Source organism: Lepidochelys kempii, chromosome 7 (assembly GCF_965140265.1).
Source record: "Lepidochelys kempii isolate rLepKem1 chromosome 7, rLepKem1.hap2, whole genome shotgun sequence".
In the NCBI taxonomy this organism is placed as follows: Eukaryota; Metazoa; Chordata; order Testudines; family Cheloniidae; genus Lepidochelys; species Lepidochelys kempii.
The window spans coordinates 113203757-113222337 of NC_133262.1; the positions used below are offsets into that span (position 1 = coordinate 113203757).

At 41.0% G+C, this 18581-nt stretch overlaps 1 protein-coding gene across 12 annotated transcripts in view; it reads right to left on the reverse strand.

Moving 5' to 3' along the window:
• Nucleotides 1-18581, reverse strand: part of ATRNL1 (attractin like 1) — a 1081427-nt gene that overhangs the window by 950218 nt on the left and 112628 nt on the right. The window lies entirely within an intron of this gene.

Consider the following 18581-nt stretch of genomic DNA (forward strand, 5'->3'; position numbering starts at 1 on the left):
AAGTCACGCAATACAAATTTTGTTGTAAAAACTGATGGCAGATATATATTCCAGGACAGTGAAATTATTAAACCACTCTGATGCTGAAATCGAGAAAGGTGATGAGTCTCTCCAACCTGGACAATTGGGAGAGAAAGCTTTATTCCAAGCCATACGAAATTACTGAACCCCTAGGGCAAAGTCTGCTAAGGGTGGTCTGATGTACTTCTCTCACTTTCTATGGGAACACAGTGTTGGCTCCCAAAAAATTGGTCTGCATCCAAAGTGACATAACTGGAGGTTCACCAGTGTGTTAAGACTTAAAGTTAGAGGGGGTATTTAGCTAATTGAGAGTTCTAAGAATTAGGTGTCAATTCCTTGAAAAAGACTACTTTAAAGTACAGCCTATTAAACCAAAGAATTATAATGAATGTTAACGTTGTGGTGTTATTTCAATTAATTGTCTTCATTTGGTTATGGAACAGAGCCTCAATTACCCAGAACCTGGACAAGACCCCTGAGGATTCTTGATAAGAGGTATGGCTAGACCACTGGCTACCTTCTCCAAACCTGGCTGACTTTGCAGGAATTCAGTGCATTAGTACTAGGCAGCCTGCATTCATGTCAGCATTCAGGGACTGCCCTCCATCATAACATTTCTGTGTCCCCAACAGTTTCAAGTAACAGGGGTTCTATTGATTAAGAAATTAAGTAAAGATCACTATTGGCATTAGAGAAAAATATCTTCCAACTCCACCTGCTTTTAACATCAGAAAACAACTTTGCTTTTAAGAATGCTAACCTCAAACATTTGAATAATATTGATTCTAACAATTCTCTTTGGATTCTTCCTTTTCTTTCACTTTAAGATGTTTTGATTCTCTAATGAACACAGTGTAGTTGTGATAAAAATCTAGAAAAAAGGATTGGTTATTCAATTCTAATTAGAGTTGGGAAACGTATCGAATTACAAATATGAACAAAAGTTCAGATAATAAAGACATTAATCCTGTCATTTTTAATTACTTATACTAAGCCATGACAAAAAATTCTACATGCTACTGTACAAGCAGAGAAACATATGCCAAAATTTCAGGGCTTTATCTTGCAATAAGTTTAGTTTATACAAGCATGCATCCAGGATGGGCTCCTCCCCCTCCCAGGCACTGTGCTGCCTCACTTCTCCTGGCTGGGATTTAGACTCCCTGGCGTGACAGATCCATCATATCTACCATACTCAAATATACAAACCTATAAAATTTTGAGAATCTAATATGTACATTAAGGGGTTGGCTCATAGGAATGTTGGTTTATTATGTAAATATTTGTGTTATTCTTACTCTAGGTGTCAGAAAAAAGCAACCCCTTACTGCACATGATGCAATCAACATTTTGGCTGAACAACTTAACTCTGCACTTAACATGTGAGGAGCTTTCCCCTTACCTGAACAAGTGATCACTCTTTCCTGTACCTAAACATGTACAAATCAAAGAGATGATATGCTGGGATTTTGAAAGCCCCACAACAACTGTGTGTTGTTTTTCTGGTACAACCTCCAAAATGGCTGAATAGACTGTTTTTGAAAAGGTGTTTTAAAAAAAACTGCTCTCAGGCTGGTGCCCTGTAATGTCAAGTTTTCCAGCTAAGTTATAAACTATGGTTTATAATAGAACTGCTACCTGGTGCCACTATAATCAGTAACTATACATATAGATTAAACATACAGTGAAAAGAATACGCTTTTATAGCAGAGGAAATAACTCTTGCAAGACTGCAGTGTCTTTTCTGCCCTAGTACCTAAGTGTCAGAATGGTTCAGTCAATACCTTTCTTAGATCTAAATCTGAAGTTTTGGTTCAAGCCTTACATAAAGACTTCATCTTGTACTGACTCCATCATTACGTCATCATCAATAATCTGCCACGCATATCTTTTTAGTTGTGATATTAAGCAAAAATCATGCGTCAAAATTCAGTGGGTGTCAAGATACAATGTTAAGAATGAAATAATTCTGTAACAATGTTTCCTGGCCCAACTTTCTGTCACAAGGAAATACACTGGATTCATACATATTTAAGGCAAGAGGGGATCATTATGATTATCTAATGCAGGGGTCTCAAACACATGGCCCGCGGGGTTATTTTCTGCAGCCCGCCAGCTCCCCATAGCACCTCCCTCTCCCCCCAGCATTTACCTAGAGCAGCTCCAGCCCAGCGCGCACCAGGGGCAGGGCAGGCTCCCTCCCTGCCTGCCCTGCCCCTGCGCCACTCCATGAAGCAACCAGGATCTGGGGGACACAGGGGTCTGTGTGTTGCCCTGGCCGCTCCTCCAGATACATCCCCCAAAGCTCCCATTGGAGGCGGTTCCCCATTCCCAGTGTGATATATAAAACTAACTGATTATATAAAAACTAACCATATTTTCCAAATTTCAAGGACAATTTTAACCAGTTGATTCTGGGAAACTTTCAGGGGAGTGCATCAGCCACTTTGTTGGAAGCTCCTGAAATCAGCACAGCACTGTCTGTTTGCAGGTGGAAACGCCGGCCCCATACGTATTGGCGTAGCTTTTCCGGAGCTTACACAATCGCATAACATTCCTTTTTGCTGATTGACCAGTGACTCCCTCTCAGACAGTTTCTTGCTGAGAAACACGACAGGATGGAATTCTTGATCTGGTCCTTCCTACATTAAAACTGCTCCCACACGACGCTCAGATGCATCGGTGGTTACTAGGAACGGTTTGTCAAAGTCTGGGGACCTTAGCACAGGGTCAGACATGAGTGTCACTTTAAGCTGGTTAAAGGCCTTCTGACACTCTTCAGTCCACTGAACTGCATTTGGCTGGTTTCTTTTTGGTTAGGTCTGTCAGTGGGCTGGCGATTTGGCTGTAGTGCAGTACAAATCCCCTGTAATATCTGGCCAAGCCTAAGAAGGATTGGACCTATTTCTTTGACTTTGGGACAGGCCACTTTTGGATAGCATCCACTTTGGCCTGTAGGGGACTGATAGTCCCTTGACCCACCTGGTGTCTAAGGTAAGTCACTCTGTTTAGGCCTATTTGACACTTTTTAGTCTTAACAGTTAGACCTGCCTCCCTTATGCGCTTGAAGACTTTTTGCAGATGCTCCAGGTATTCTGCCTATGAATCAGAAAAGACGGCCACATTAAGGTAGGTGACTGCAGATTCTCCCAATCCTGCAAGGAGACTATCTACAAGTTTTTGGAAAGTGGTGGGTGAACTTCGCAGCCTGAAAGGGAGCACATTAAATTCATACAGCCCTACATGGCTGATGAAGGCTGACCTTTCCTTGGCAGATTCATTCAGGGGTACTTGCCAGTACCCCTTCGTTAAGTCTAAGGTAGAGATGAACTGGGCACATCCCAGTTTCTCCAATAGCTCATCTGTGCGTGGCACTGGATAGTTGTCTGGGCGAGTTACAGCATTTAGCTTATGGTAGTCCACGCAAAAGCTTATTTCCCAATCTGGTTTGGGAACTAAAACCACTGGAGATGCCCATGCACTGTTAGAGAGGTGGATTACACCCATCTGTAGCATGTCCTGGATCTCCTGTTCTATAGCAGTTTTGGCTTGAGGAGACACCTGGTAGGGTTGGGCTCTAATTGGGTGAGCTTTACCTGTGTCAATGGAGTGGTATGCATGTTCGGTCCGTCCTGGGTGGCTGAGAACATCAGCACAAAGCTAGTGCACAGCTCCTTGATCTGCTGGTGCTGCATACGTCTGAGGGTCATGGAGAGGTTCACCTCTTCCACGCCACCGTCACTTTTTCCTTCGTAGTAAACATCTTCAGGCCACTCAGCATCATCTCCTCCCTGGGCTGTAAACTGACAAACCCTTAATTCTCTGGAATAAAAGGGCTTTAGAGAATTAACGTGGTACACCTTAGGCTTTACGTTTGAGGTGGGGGATGCTATGAGATAGTTAACAGCTCCCAGGCACTCCTGGACCGTAAATGGCCCTTCCCATGACGCTTCCATTTTATGGGCCTGGAACGCCTTCAAGACCATGACCTGGTCCCCTACTTTGAAGGAACATTCTCTGGCATGTTTATCATACCAGGCCTGATGCTAGCAAGGGCTAAAGAGGTTCAGAGGGTGTTTTGTAGATGGTTTACAAAGTCCAGAATGTTAGTTCCTGGAGAAGGCATAAACCCCTCCCGTTGCTGCTTCACCAACTGTAATGTCCCCTTAACCTTGTGGCCGTACACAAGTTCAAAAGATGAAAGCCCTAAACTGAGATGAGGGAAAGCCCTGTAGGCAAACAGCAACCTACCCTGCCAACCTACCCTGACAAAAATGTCTGTTAGTGCCTGGCACACACTTTTAGCCCTGGTGTTGCTTAGAGCTACTGCTTCTGGCCATTGGGTAGCAAAATCCATGAAAGTCAGTATATACTGCTTTTCTCTGGGTGTCTTTTTCGGGAAAGGACCCAGAATATCCACAGCTACTAGCTGAAATGGAACCTCAATGATGGGAAGTGGCTGGAGAGGGGCTTTGACCTGGTCTTGGGGTTTTCCCACTCTTTGGCACACCTCACAAGACCAGACAAAGGTAGAAATATCCTTGCCCATTGCCTCCCAGTGGAAGAACCTCCCCAAATGGTCTTTGGTCCTGTTCACCCCAGCATGGCCACTAGGATGATCGTGGGTTGCTCCGTGCTGCTGTCCAAGCTTCCTGGAGGCTTTCATCTGCTTCCTCTTCGGCATGGAACTGTTCCCTTGATGCTGGAGACATCAGTTCCTCACTGGATTGTCCAGTTCTTCACTGGACTTGGGCTTGGTCCCTCTGGAAGTGATGCAGGTGATGGGGCTGCTTCCGCTGACTGAACTGCTCTCCGCTGGTGCACTATGGGGTATTTCAGGCTCTGGCTGAGCCTCTTGTGGAGGGTTATCTGCTGCTGCTGCCAGTGCAGGCTCGGTGATGCCCTCTGGTGTTGGAGCTGTAGACGGGGTTGCAACCGCTGGTCTCAGTGCTGGTTGCTTCGCCAATTCCAGTTCTGGGACTGGCTTTGGTTGGGTCTCTGGTAACACAGACTGGGCCCTTGTTGAAGGCTCAGGAACAGAGCCTGCTTAGCCTGGCTGCAGGTGATCATTCCCACCCTCGTGGCTAGCTTCACATGGTTGGCCAAGTCTTTCCCCAGGAGCATGAGAATGGGATAATCATCATAGACTGCAAAAGTTCACATTCCTGACCAGCCCTTGTACTAGACAGGAAACTCGGCTGTAGGCAAGTCAAAAGAGTTTGACTTGAAAGGTTGAAATGTCACTTGGACCTCTGGGTTGATTAAGTTGGGGTCCACTAAGGATTGGTGGAAAGTAGACACTTGTGCTCCAGTGTCCATCCACACGATAACCTTCTTCCCACCCACACTCACAGTTTCCCTTTGCTCTGAGGGTACCTGGGAGGCATCTGGGATTGAGGACCTTTGGTGTGACTCCGGTGTAATGAACTGCAGTCTGTTGGGGTTCTTGGGGCAGATGGCCTTCACATGGCCCAGCTCATTACATTTAAAACATCGCCCAGCTGACTGGTCACTAGGGCGAGGTGGGTTGCTGGAGACTGGTGTAGGGCGACTATAAGGTGTTTGGGTTTTTCCTTGGGGGCCTTGGGCTGCCCCCGGTGATAGGGTGTTGTCTCAGGTTGCTCCTTCTGATAGCCGCTCCAACTGCTACTAGTTTTTTTTTTTCTTTTCCGCCACCTCCACCCATTTGGTTCCAATCTCCCCTGCCTCGATTACCATTTTGGGCTTCCCATCTATGATGTACCTTTCTATTTCCTCAGGAACACCCTCTAAGAACTGCTCCACTTGCATTAGGAAAGACAGATCTTCCAGAGATTTAATGCTTGCTCCTGATATCCAGGCATCCCAATTTTTTACAATGTGGTAGGCATGTTGGGAAAATGCCATGTCCGGTTTCCACTTTAGGGCTCTGAGCCAACAACGGGCATGCTTGGTGTTAGCCCCATTCTGATTCTGGCCTGCTTTTTTAAAAAATTCATAACCATTCATGTGTTCCTTAAGCATTTCAGCCGCCACCTCTGCCAAAGGTCCACTAAGCTGCGGCCCCAGCTCTACCATGTACCGGTCTGCAGAGATGCTGTACCCAATGCAGAACCTTTCGAAATTTTCTAAGAAGGCCTACCTTGTAGGTGGGGAACTTTCTGGGATAGGAAGCGGTACCTGGAGAAGGATTGCTAGGGTTGGCTGGTATATTTTGCTGAGCCTTTGCCATCTCTAACTCCAGTTCATGCTTCCTCTCTCTTTCCTGCTCCTCCTGAGCATGCTTCTGGGCCTCCCGCTGGGCCTCCATAGCTCTCTCATGGGCAGCTTTTTCTGCCTCCATCCATCTATCATGTTCCTTTTGTCTCTCATCAGCTTCGAAATGGGCTAATTCTAATTTCTTTTGGACATCACTGTGAGCCATCCTAGCCTTTCTGTGTTTAATCTAGCCTAACCCGAGAGCTAGGGGAAAAAAAAACCACACTTGTGAATTCCCCTGCAGGAGGTTAACTACCCTGCCCTCAGGCAGAGAAAAAAAACTCCAGCTGCTCACAGCTTCCGAAAAAAAAAAAAAACAAAAAAAAACACGCACCTCCCTGCTTTCCAAGCAGCCAAAAGGGGGGGAAAAATTGTCCTTTTAAAATCCTGCTGTGCTTTTGGTTCAAAATGATCCCACCGCACTGCCACCATGTCAGGGTTCCCTCCCCACTCTGAGCTCTAGGGTACAGATGTGGGGACCCACATGAAAGAGCCCCTAAGCTTATTTCTACCAGCTTAGGTAGAAACTTCCCCAAGGCACAAATTCTTTGCCCTTGGAAAGTACGCTGCCACCACAAAGTGATTTAACAAAGAATCAGGGAAAGGACAACTTGGAGTTCCTATTCCCACAAAATATCCCCTCAAGCCCTTATACCCCCTTTCCTGGGGAGGCTTGATAATAATATCCTAACCAATTGGTTACAAAGTAATCACAGACCCAAACCCCTGGGTCTCAGGACAATAGAAAAATCACTCAGGTTCTTAGAAGGATTTTATTTTAAAAAAGGTAAAAATCACCAGTGTAAAATCAGGATGGAAAATAACTTTACAGGTAACAAAAGATTCAAAAACGCAGCAGAACTTCCTCAAAGTTACAAAAAAACAGGAAGAAACCTCCCTCCAGCAAAGGAAAAATTCACAAGCAGAACAAAAGATAATCTAACACGCCTTGCCTAGCTTTTACTTACAATTTTTGTAATATGAGAGACTTTTAAGATGGTTTATAGGAGGAGTTTTCTGACCTGATGCTTCTCTGCTTCCCAAGAGAACACACAAAACAAAGCCTTCCCCTCCACCCCCACAAGATTTGAAAGTATCTTCTTTCCCCATTGGTCCTTTTGGTCAGGTGCCAACCAGCTTATTTGAGCTTCTTAACCCCTTACAGGTAAGGAGGAATTCCAGGCTACCCTTAGCTGTATGGTTATGACAGGAACAGACTGCCTAGGCTGGTTGTAGAAGCTCCTTCACTAGAGGTTTTCAAAAGGAGGATGGATAGCCATCTGCCTTGGATGATTTAGACACAACAAATCCTGTATCTTGGCAGGGGGTTACACTAGATAACCCATGCAGTCCCTTCCAACCCTATCATTTCATGAAAAATAAAAGACTGCCCAATCCACAGACATTCCCATCCCTCTGTCTCTCACGCAGCCTTCTTACAGCCCTTCTCTTTAACACTTGCCAAAGGAGAAAGAAGGAGGAAACTGGAATTAACTCATTATGTACTGGGAACGAGGTGATGCCTCTTCACCCCATCAATCTGAAACTTCAGCTCTGCCCAATATTAATATGAAATTTTCCCCTTAAAATAACCTCCTTAATATTTTATAGAAGGTAATTATTACAAGTAAATGATCTAAACATATTATATTATTCTCTATGGAAAAACTGAGAAAGTGTATAGGTTATTGAAAGACTCATTAGGATTAGAAACTCACACACAATTGCCAAGGCAACATCATCTGTATATTGTCCTCAGCTGCACATAAACTGTCAAGTTTACTTCCTAAATAACAAACAGATCATGTTTGCTTGTACACAAATTACACTCTAGTTCTTAAATGCTGAAACTCAATTAGTATCTTTCCTCTTATTTTGTGGCCAGAAAAGATAAATGGTATTGGCATGGGTTCTAAGGAAAGTGCAAACAATTCTAATAAATTATATTTTATGCATTAGTATACATAGTCTAACAGAAGTTTAACCTCACCTGGACTCTGTTTCAGCAAAGAACTTCAGAACATTCTTAACTTTAATACAGAAATTAATGGGACTACTCAGGTGCTTAAAGTTAAACCAATGTTTATGTGCTTAATTGATTAGAGAAGGCCTTCCATGATTAAAGTTCAGCATGCATTAAGTGATTTGCTGAGTCAAGGCCCAGAGTCATATAACTAAAGTACATTTCCATCTTTTATTAGTTTTACCACTGTGGCTAAGAAATATAGTGGTAAACAGTGACACCAAGTGGCAAACACTGAACAAAATACACAAACCAGTAATAGTGAAAATTAGTAGTTAACATAATTTAAGAAAAACAAATGATACACTAGTTATTCTGAACCATACTTCAGTTTGTAAAGACAGATAAAAAACAATTAAATTCAATTAAGGTGTTCAGTACATAAATCTCACTGTACATAACAGTAAAATGATTGTGACAAAATGGTTTTTAAAAGAATATGAAGTTCAACACCCAAAGCTTGTAAGTACATGAAACCTACAATATCATTCACATGATCAACAATTAAAATAAAATCTCATGCATAATAACTTTCTTACAACCATTACATTTTACTAACCTAAATCTAAAGCCATGAATACAACTTAGGTGTCAGACTGTATATGTAAGGAATTTATAAACAATAAAGAGATACAATTACATGGATTTTTATTGTAACATCACTTAAAGAGCAGATGCTTTTCCATGGTAGAATATTTGTCCTATTTCCGTACCAAGACTTAGTAATATGGGTCAAAGGTAGTGCTGACAAATGCCACATATGAATCTTGTTTTCCCAAGTAAATACAAATACTATAAACTACCAACATTGTTGGAAATAAAATATATCTATGCTATGGGAACTTCAAAAAAAACACACTATATGCATTTTGCCTGAAAAACACAGCATGATTAGCTGTAAAATGTTAAAAGAATACCCATTTATTACTTTATATGTGAGGGGGGAAAATCTGTTTTGTTTTTAATTGGATTTTCCTCCTATCCTTCTAATGGATCACTCAGTCTGTGGTAAAGCAGGAGATTTTTACCTTCTAAGACTGAATTGGAAATCAATTACATTACACTCACCGCAGAAAAAAATTCTATACATTTAAAATAGTAATTTACTCACATATACAACATTAGAGAAGGAATCTAATTTCTATTTATTGAAGAGTTTTGTGAACTGCCAAAGTGGCAATCTGCTTTTGTAGTTCAACTCCTCAAATCAATTTCCGCCTAATGAGAAAACAGCTTCTATAGTCTTGGACCTTAATCTGTTCCTTAGGGACTACTGGGAAAACAAAAATATTGACTTATTCAGTATAGGCTTCTGAGCTCTGTTGTTCATATAAACAGTAGGAATACGTTTAGCTAATCCTAATATCTCAACAAAGGTTTTGTAGTTTTTAGCTGCTTCTTGTTTTTCATGTCATCTTACTGGAGTCAAAATACACAATTTTTATATAGCTTATTTTGACAACAATATTTATAAACTATCAATAAGGTTTTTTAAGATTCGCAAATACATCCCCAAATTATTTCATTATCAAAATGTGTACAGTAAAAAATATTCTGTATCACTATGAACTTGAGACATTTTAAAATATCCTTTCAGGTACACAATGTATCTCTGGAGATATAGAAAGACACAATTTCTATCCCACAAAAGTTATAGAAATTCCTTTATATTTTCTAGTTTATTTATATAGGGTCTAGACTAGTGTCTCCAGGCCCATTAGCATGAAGGTCTATCAGGAATCTGGAAATTCTTTCATCCAAGTTGCCTTGACAGGATTCTGGTAAGGATGTTTTTTAAATTATTCTGCTTTGGGCTCCCTCAAGCTGCCTTTTACCAACCTCTCCATTATGCGTCTTAACTATTTAAAGCAAGTCATACGCATATGGCATTATTTGAGACAGGCTAAACTATTTACCTGGGAACAAAGCAACCATCCTCAAACTAGCATTTTCTTCAAGAATACTTCTAATGCATACCAATTAACAAGGAATATTTGCCAATTACCAAATCTTTTTGGGGGGGACGGGGGAGAGAAGAGTGACTGAGAAATTGTTTGGTTGCCATTTAATTCCAAAAGGGCTTAAACACAAATGTTTTCCTGCATCATGATCCGAAAACCAGGAGACCATTTACATCACAGTTGAATTGCCATTTTGGTCCTGCTGGACTTCTCAATGGTTCTGAGGTATCTCAGAGTCTTTTGGAGAACATGGGGTACCAGTACCAACAGCACTCTGATAAAATGCATCTTGCTTACCTCACAAACCATATAAATTCAGTCTCTATTTTGTAAGAATACTTGTCAATATTGCCAGCTGTGTACACCAGAGCTACCTCATCCCCAATCACAAGAAAACAGGTTTGCTGATGTGTACACGTTGTGACAGGATGCTCTCTTTTCCTCTAGGTGAAGACCCTTGGTATAATTTCTATAGAAAGGATGCGTTACGCATGGTATGAAAGTGTTTTTCCAGCTGTGCTATTTGTGCAGAAAGCTGCTTTACTTATCCAGTCACAGCCTTTCAACAGCAACACATGCACTGGTGACCACAGAGCTCTATTACTGTAATTCTCTCTTAACAGGGCTTCCAGCAGTGCCTGTCACTTTCAGCTTGTTCAGGAGACAGCGGTGCATTTGCCCACCCTGCATTCTTTACACTGAATGTTTACAAAATGGCAGATTTACTTTAAGCAGACACTGCTGCTTTTTAAAATGGTAACAGTTAAGAGATTTCCTTCTTCGTGTTAACCAATTAGTATCTGGGCAGTCATAACACCTTCTAGGTCATCACATCTTAAATCAGCAGGAAGTCAAGCTTTTGTGGTGATGAGCCCACCATGTGGGACTTGGTAAGCAACTCTCACCCACTTCTACATGGTATCACAGTGTTGGAACCTTATGTATTACTCTTCATATGGCTGCCGCCTCTATTTTTCCTGCATATGGAAAATTCACTGGGTATTTAAAAAAATATTATTTTTATATAAAATATAGGGCTGTCTATTAATCACAGTTAAATCACGCAATTAACTCAAAAAAATTAATTGCAATTAATCAATAGAATACCAATTGAAATTTCTTAAATATTTTGGATGTTTTTCTACATTTTCAATATTGATTTCAATTATAACACAGAATACAAAGTGCACAGTGCTCACTTTTTATTATTTTTATTATAAATATTTGCACTGTAAAAATGATAAAAGAAATTGTATTTTTCAATTCACCTCATACAAGTACTGAAGTGCTCTCTCTTTATCATGAAACTAACTTACAAATGCAGATTTTTTTTTAGTTACAGAACTGCACTCAAAAACAAAACAGTATAGAACTGTACAGCCTACAAGTCCACTCAGTCCTACTTCTTATTCTGCCAATCGCTAAGACAAACAAGTTTGTTTATATTGATGGAAAATACTGCTGCCTGCGTATTATTTACAATGTCACCTGAAAGTGAGAACAGGTGTTCGCATGGCACTTTTGTTGCCAGCGCTGCAAGGTATTTACATGCTAGATATGCTAAACATTCATATGCCCCTTCATGCTTCAGCCACCATTCAGAGGACATGCTTCCATGCTGATGATGCTTGTTAAAAAAATAATGTGTCAATTAAATTTGTGACTGTACTCCTTGGGGGGAGAATTGTATGTCTCCTGCTCTGTTTTACCCACATTCTGCATATATTTCATGTTATAGCAGTCTTGGATGATGACCCAGCACATGATCGTTTTAACAACACTTTCACAGCAGATTTGACAAAACGCAAAGGTACCAGTGTGAGATTACTAAAAATAGCTACAGCACTTGACCCAAGGTTTAAGGATCTGAAGTGCCGTCCAAAATCTGGGAGGGACGAGGTGTGGAGCATGCTTTTAGAAGTCTTAAAAGAGTAATGCTCTGATGCGGAAACTACAGAACCCAAACCATTAACAAAGAAAATCAACCTTCTGCTGGTGGCATCTGACTCAGATGATGAAAATGAACATGTGTCAGTCTGCACTGCTTTGGATCGTTATCAGCATGGAAGCAATCTCCTCTGGAATGGTAGCTGAAGCATGACAGGACAAATGCATCTTTAGTGCATCTGGCACGTAAATATTTTGCAACACCAGCTACAACAGTGCCATGTGAAATCCTGTTCTCACTTTCAGGTGACAGTGTAAACAAGATTGTAAACAGGTAACAGTGTAAACAAGTGGGCAGCATTATCTCCTGCAAATTGTAACCAACCTTGTTTATCTGAGTGATTGGCAGACCAAGAAATAGGACTGAGTGGACTTGTAAGTTCTAAAGTTTTACACTTTTTATTTTTGAATGCAGTCATTTTTGTACATAATTCTACATTTGTAAGTTCAACTTTCATGATAAAGATATTGCACTACAGTACTTATAGGAGATGAATTGAAAAATACAATTTTTTTGTTTTTTACAGTGCAAATATTTATCAAAAATATAAAGTGAGCACTGTACACTCTGAACTTCAAAAGTACGCAATAGTTTCATATAGGACCAATCATCCTCATATTTTTTCCAAACATTTCTCTAAGTCATTTCTTCCATTAATGCAGTAGTAAAGAGCTCACTAAGCCAGTCTGCATATGAGGGAGGAATTGCAGATTTCCCTTTTCCCAAAAATAACTCTTTTGGCCACTTTGAAATCCATAAATTCTTATTGTTAACTGGTAATACCATCCAGCACCTGTAAAGTACACAATCTCAGAGAAGGAAAGATAGCAACACCTAAAAGGTTTTGAGAGAGAACTGAATATGGTGTTCCAGAACAACATGCATTTAGGTATAGAGGATGTGTGAAAGGTTGGCATGTGATTAATTGTATCTCCAAAGTTCAGTGTGTGTTGCCAATCTAGCCTTAAACAAACATTTTGGAGTTAAGTAGTATCTGTTTGATATCTTGTTCTGGAAGAATCGTAAGGATAAAGAACACGAAGAATCTTTCACATTAAGCCAGATGTCCTCCCAGGATTCTGTTGTGATAGTAAGGCTAAGTCTTTTTTCCACTTTTCCTTGAGCCTGAGATTGAGAGGGTAACGCAAAGCATTAAGCCACCTGTAAGTAACTCCTACAAAGCTTCTGTATTTCTTAAAATGTTTGTCTATAGATGAGAACGTTGAAACAGACCAATTGCCCCCTATCTTTGCATGAATCCTTGAGCATGGCCACTGGAAGAATGAACTCTGTGACAGTGGTAGCTAATATTTGTTACACATGTAATTGTAGGAGTGCACTCTATCATACTGTATTAGATCTTTAATTTTTATTAAACCTTTTTCTATCCAAATTTTCTTAAGCATGGAGTTGGCCTTGATCCTGATGCACAGGTTATCGCATAGTGGTACAAGAAGAGAATTAGTAAGATAGGATGCTGCGATCATCTTAATGCATTGAAGGATGCCCCATGTAGATGCAAAGATTGGAGTTTTCCATAAGAGTGTGGGTAGCCTCCTAAGGTATAGGAAAGGAGAGGGAACCAAATGGCATAGATATCAATTGCAATTTAGGCCAGTGTGTATACAGAGCTACCGAGAGAAACCACCTTACAATAGGGTGCATTTAGAATATTAAATAATATCGATACAAAAATGGCAAACCCATGCCCAGGGTATATTTGAGCAAAGAATAATGGAGAGACCTTGAAAGGCAGTAGTCTAATGATGTGTCATTCTTGGGCAGATATTCATTTTGGCTATTTCTATTCTACCCAACAAGGACAGAGGGAAGAGATGCCACCTCTCTACATCCTTTAATATATAGTCCATATTTATATGAACAATTGGACAAATTTTAACACCTAAATAAGTTATTTTCTTGCATATTTGAGATGGAAAATGCTAAAAATGAGAAGGATCTGGTCTTTTGGATATATCCATTGCTTGTTATTTTTTTTCCAGTTAACGCAAAAACCAAGAGAGCTTTCCACAAAAAACAACTAAATTCAATAATAATGGAATTGATGTGGATGGATTCCTCAATAGTCACTTTTCAGAGACATTGATGAGACCAAAGCAATAATATTCCAACTCTAACATTCAAAGAGTAAAAACTGAAGTCTGGGGTTTGTTTCTCCTTCAAACTACCGAGGATAAATTACTGTAACAGGATAGTTCCTGGACTGGTATCAAAAAGTATTTTCTCTGACTGACTTAGTACCAGTGCACAAACAATCCTTCTAGGAAAGTCCTGTACAAACTACCCTGACAAAAGAACACCTGGCTAAAGAAGGTTCATGTACATCCTGAGAAGGTTATTGTAGACTTTGCATTTGGCCAACTGAAGAGAATATGGTACCACATACAGAAGGACGAAACAGAGGAAGGGGAAAGTGAGATAGTTATCTGAGCATATTGCTGTTCTATATCAGTGTATCTATATGAAAAATCTCATCTGCACATGTATGTATTGTGAAGATGATCCTGCAATAAAATACATGTTGTGAAGTTCCCCTCCCTCTCTAGTGCTGTCAAAGGACTTGCACAAACCACCAACCAGAGAGAAGAAAACAAATTATTCAAAGTGAATACCACTGGCAGTCCAGCTATATTTACCGGGTATGTCATACACATGAGGTATGGTACTATGCACATGTACGGAAAGTGCAGAGTCCTTGCTCCACCATGCCTGCACAAGGATGGAGTGCAATGGGTACACCTGACCTTTGCACTATCCATCATCCAGGTACTGGCTAACTCCCAAGCAAAGGTCATTAGCTGCAGGACCTGGTAGCATGGAGGGAGTTGATGACACCAGGCTGAAGCTGGATTCCAGGATACTTGCCCATCTAAACAATGGCTAATACTTCATATTTATTATTTTTAAAAGCCTTAAAATTATTTGGGGAGCAGGCTTGGGACAACAGAACAATACCAGTGATAATCTTACCATTATTTCAAGCTGTCGAGGCACTGGAAATTGTTAACTTGCTTGAGATTCCTCCATGGAAGACTGAACAATTATTCCAGGCTTCTGGAACCATGGAGCTATTTTTCTGTCTCTTGACTGATGTACAAATTAATGATTAACAGGGAATGTTGAGCTACAAGGGAAGACTTGCACAATTTGCTCTGCCTAGAAATTTGATGAAAACCCCACTATATGAAAAGTTCTGCTTCATCATTCTATAGGAAAGGTATAAAATCCAGGCAAACGTTAACAGGGTCTTTCCAGTCTTTCCTTCCACAGCAGTTAGATCCCAGTCCTATATTTCAAAAGACTTTTCAGGTGTTCTAGACTTCATACCACAGTCCATGAAGGGGACTTATTTCCTGGGCCGGTATTATTTTTAAAAATTTAGATTAGCACTAGCATTTTTAGTGCCAATGTGAGACAAAGCATACTGCTATATATGTAATCTGCAACAGCTGCTAATGATGCCTTCTCAAACATGCAGCAGTGTGCGCCACAAGAAGTCAGTTTTTGCACGTCTAAAATCCTTCCCCACTTCTTACAATCCGCCTTGGATGACCAGGGAAAGTAGGCTGGGGCATCATGGACCATGGGAATTTTTCATATCCTGAAATCAGCATCTCATATAGCCCACCCTCTGGATCCTAGGGCCGGGGGAAGAAAGGGTGGAATAGGGAATAGTGGTTCTTCTGCCCCAAAGATAAGCTACAAGCAGCATTCAACATCCGCCTTCCACCACGCAACATCCCCCACAAAGATTGGTCCTACAGAGACCATGTTGGCCTCCTTTGTTGTCATATACCCCTTAACTATAATGACAAAATGGCAACTCTAATCCTTTCCTGGCTGAGGTACAGTCATTTTTTTTACTTCCCATCCTGTTCCTCAAATTTCCTCCCTGGATGAGGCTGGGATGGCTATGGCACATTGGTGAGTATCAACATTACCTCACACGAGGGTGCTGTGACCAGCATTAGCCATGCCTCCAGGTCATCCTACAGGTACTCTGCACTCATTGCCCACAAACTTCCCCATGGGCCTTTGAGATGGCTCTGTACTTTGGGCTCTCTACAGACCCCTATCAAATTAGTGGGAGTACGGAGAGGTCTAGGACTTTTACTAGATTGTGAGCTACGTTTCTTTGCCCAGCAGTAAAGAGCTTTCACAGATATTAGCCTCTCTTGGCACTGGTGGACGGTCCAATGGATCCCTTCCTCAGAAAGATTCATGAAGAGACTTTTGTAAGTCTGCTGGTTTCAGGTCCTGGATCCAAAAATAAGTCCTGATGGCATCACACCACAACTGCACGAGTACTTTGGTATCAGCCTCAGGCCAGCTAGCCACACACTAGGAGAATGGTCCATCCTCGCCAGACACCATCTGACTGGACAGGTGAGAGTGCAGAGCTATAAACAGATGCTACATAGGTGCTACACGGCAAAGAGTCATATGCTAAGGAGGGTCTGAACACCAAAATTGGGTGTTTGTACTGCTGGAAATAACTTTCAGTTCTAGGGCAGGAGAAGACAACACAACAAACATCCCTGAGGAAATTTTGGGAAGGCAGTGAGGCCTTTAAGCACTCCAGTGAACCATAGTTGAATCCCCACTGCACTCACTAGCTCAAGCATCAGCATTACCTGAGCTTCAACCCATAGCTCCTAACAGATTAACCACTTAACTTGATGTCATAAATATAAGGGGAAGGGTAAACACCTTTAAAATCCCTCCTGGCCAGAGGAAGAATCCTTTCACGTGTAAAGGGTTAAGAAGCTAGGATAACCTCGCTGGCACCTGACCAAAATGACCAACGAGGAGACAACATACTTTCAAAAGCTGCAGGAAGGGAGAAACAAAGCCTCTCTGTCTTCCTATGTGATGTTTTTGCCGGGGACAGAACAGGAATGGAGTCTTAGAACATAGTAAGTAATCTAGCTAGATATGCATTAGATTATGATTTCTTTAAACGGCTGAGGAAATAAGCAGTGCTGAATGGTATGGATATTCCTGTCTTTGTGTCTTTTTGTAACTCAAGGTTTTGCCTAGAGGAATTCTCTATGTTTTGAATCTAATTACCCTGTAAGGTATTTACCATTCTGATTTTACAGAGGTGATTCTTTTTTACTTTTTCTTCTACTAAAATTCTTCTTGTAAGAAACTGAATGCTTCTTTTCATTGTTCTTAAGATCCAAGGGTTTGTGTCTGTGGTCACCTATGCAAATTGGTGAGGATTTTTATCAAACCTTCCCCAGGAAGGGAGGTGCAAGATTTTGGTGAGGATTTTGGGGGGGAAAGACGTTTCCAAACGGCTCTTTCCCAATAATAAAACTGGTTAGACGTTTGGTGGTGACAGTGGAAGTCCAAGGGCAAAAGGTAAAATAGTTTGTACCTTGGGGAAGTTTTAACCTAAGCTGGTAAAAGTAAGCTTAGGAGGTCTTCATGCAGGTCCCCACATCTGTACCCTAGAGTTCAGAGTGGGGAAGGAACCTTGACACTTGGGCTAGAGATTTGTGTGTGGATGGGAGTCACCTTAGGTGCAATGCTCGCATTGTACCTCAAGCTAACTTTGAAAAGAAGAAAAACGAAGAGTGTGTTTGTAACAAAAATATTCTCTTGCAAGTAGTGTTTATTTTTTTTAGATTTACAGAAATGCTAAAAAAGGGGTCTGTAAGCCCCGTTATAGATCAGGGTCCCACTGTGCCAAGCACCATCAAAAAACAAACAAAAAAAAGTAATGACCCATCCTCAGAAAAGTTTACTAGCTAAGTATAAGACAGAAGAGAACTGAGGGATAAACTGATTTTAGTAAGGCTTTTGACACAGTCCCACGACACTCTCATAAACAAACCTGAAAAATGTGGTCTAGATGAAATTACTCTAATTTGTGTGCACAACTGGTCAAAAGACCTAGTCAAAGAGTAGTTATCAATGGTTCACTGTCAAACTGGGAGGGCATATCTGGTGGGTTCCCATGGGGATCAGTCCTGGGTTCCTTTCTAGTCAATATTTCATTAATGACTTCCATAATGGAATGGAAAGTATACTTATAAAATTTGCAGATAACACCAAACTGGGAGGTATTGCAAGCATTTTGGAGAGGAGAATCAGAATTCAAAACTACCTTGACAAAAATCAAAGAATTGGTCTGTAATCAACAAGATAAAATATAATAAAGTACTTCACTTAGGAAGGAAAAATCAAATGCTCAATTACAAAATGGAGGAAAACTGGCTATGTGGTCATACTGCTGAAAAGGACCTGGTGTTACAATGGATAAACTGAATATGAATCAACAATGTGATGCAGTTGCAAAACAGGCTAGTATCATTCTGGGGTGTCTTAACAGAAGTAAAACATGGGAGGTAATTGTCCCAGT